The sequence below is a fragment of the Schistocerca piceifrons genome, unplaced genomic scaffold (assembly GCF_021461385.2).
Source record: "Schistocerca piceifrons isolate TAMUIC-IGC-003096 unplaced genomic scaffold, iqSchPice1.1 HiC_scaffold_936, whole genome shotgun sequence".
NCBI classification, from domain to species: Eukaryota; Metazoa; Arthropoda; class Insecta; order Orthoptera; family Acrididae; genus Schistocerca; species Schistocerca piceifrons.
The window spans coordinates 4,168,065-4,170,564 of NW_025729208.1; positions in this window are offsets into that span (position 1 = coordinate 4,168,065).

The window sequence follows — 2,500 nt, forward strand, 5'->3', positions numbered from 1 at the left end:
AGACACAGGTCTCACACAAGCATAGAATTGGAGCGCCGCCTCTAATAAGCCAAAGGTGCATCCTGACGTGACAAATCTGATCATGTCACAAGCATTCACTTACTATAATCACTATCAAGGAACCTGCCGCCCCCGCCCCCCCCCCCCTACACCTTTCCTTACAACAACGTGTAACCTAACCTAACCTAACCTATGTTGTACCTTAACCTAACCTATGTTGTACCTTAACCTAACCTATGTTGTACCTTAACCTAACCTATGTTGTACCTTAACCTAACCTATGTTGTACCTTAACCTAACCTATGTTGTACCTTAACCTAACCTATGTTGTACCTTAACCTAACCTATGTTGTACCTTAACCTAACCTATGTTGTACCTTAACCTAACCTATGTTGTACCTTAACCTAACCTATGTTGTACCTTAACCTAACCCATGTTGTACCTTAACCTAACCCATGTTGTACCTTAACCTAACCCATGTTGTACCTTTAACCTAACCCATGTTGTACCTTAACCTAACCCATGTTGTACCTTAACCTAACCCATGTTGTACCTTAACCTAACCCATGTTGTACCTTAACCTAACCCATGTTGTACCTTAACCTAACCCATGTTGTACCTTAACCTAACCCATGTTGTGCCTTAACCTAACCCATGTTGTGCCTTAACCTAACCCATGTTGTGCCTTAACCTAACCCATGTTGTGCCTTAACCTAACCCATGTTGTGCCCTAACCTAACCCATGTTGTGCCCTAACCTAACCCATGTTGTGCCCTAACCTAACCCATGTTGTGCCCTAACCTAACCCATGTTGTCCCCTAACCTAACCCATGTTGTCCCCTAACCTAACCCATGTTGTCCCCTAACCTAACCCATGTTGTGCCCTAACGTAACCCATGTTGTGCCTTAACGTAACCCATGTTGTGCCTTAACGTAACCCATGTTGTGCCTTAACGTAACCCACGTTGTCCGCTAACGTAACCCACGTTGTCCGCTAACGTAACCCACGTTGTCGCCTAAACCTGCTCTGTAATTGTTATACGACTCGTTCAATTAGTGTAGTGTTGCCCACCCGCAACCCTCGCAATATAGTTCGCTACTCGCACTGCCCGCTCCCCTGTGTATCGCTTCATGTTAAACACCTTGCAAGTCTTGCTGACTTTCCACATGCTCCTGCTGTACACTGTAATGTGGATGGCAGCAGGACGTACATGCCGCCCCCCCCCCCCCCACCCCTCCCCACGTCCCCACGTCCCCACCTTGCCCCCTGCCTTCGCAAGCTGGTTGGTGACAAGTTTGCATGTTCAATGCCCTTCGCATGCGACGTACGCAGGCTACGTTGTGGTGCGGCCTGTGTCAACTGTCCGCTGATGTCGTACGCGTGAACCACAATCTGTACTGCACATTCGTCCTTATGTACTGAATGATACATCGTGGCACATGTGTGACCGTACAACGACTGCGCCCAAAAACGGCGGACCATACAGTGCAAATATTGTGCACGCAGCTACGTGTCGTCTCCCTATGAGAGCTGGATTGCAGTGTGGTACGCCATAGAGACGTGTGGGAGGAACGGACGCCGTGGATGGCGATCAGCATGAGCTGTGTGTTGATGTATTCGGACCTAGTCGTCTCTCCTCAAACACCGTGATAGCATGGTGCACCGCGTTCCATATCTGCGACATGCTACAGAGGCCGGTTGACAGTCGTTCGAGCAATGGACATCGCATACGTACGGGGGCCACCTTCCACGTATTGTCTAGGCGTGCACATTTTGTTGCGTGTATGTGGGCAGACGTAGTGTGGCGTGACACCTGACACAGGCATGCAATAATCGTTGAAGTTGCTAATGGCGATGGACGCCTACGTTTTCTGGTGAAGTTACGCAAATGAAGAAATGGTAACCCGTTGTGGTGCGGTTGTTCTCGCTAGGGGTGAATCGGTGATGGCGACGATAGGTTGAGGTACTAACCGGTTGTTCCAGCGATACCCACCATGCCGATGAAACTGAACGGCATCTGGGTGTGAAGCGATACGCGGTGGTGGCTGGGTGGGACCGTCCCCGGCCGGTGAGGGGGCGCCTCCCGGCGTGCTGGCCGCGCGGTGCGTGGGCGCACGCGCTACAGCCGGCTGGTGGGGGCGGCCAGTGGCAGGCGCGCCGGCCGACGGACGCGGCAGGCGTCGCAGCTGCGCGCCGGCGCACCCTGCGCGCGGCGCCGTGCGGCCAAAGTAGGTCCTCGCGGGCCCGGTGCGAAGCGCGGTGGACATCTTCAGTGTGCTGGTCCGATTGAGGACTGTGTGCGTTGAGGATGCGCCGCCGCCCGGCGCTCGGCGCCGCGACGCCGTCTGCTGCTCGGTCGCCCCAGCGGTTCTCGCTGGTGGTTTGTATCGCAGCTGTGCGGATGTGTTGGCGCGTGCGCTGTGCTGGGAGAGTTCGCTTCGGCACCCAAGTGGGGCTTTTGTCCTTCTGTGGCGCTGGCGTTGGAGCTGCCGGTCACC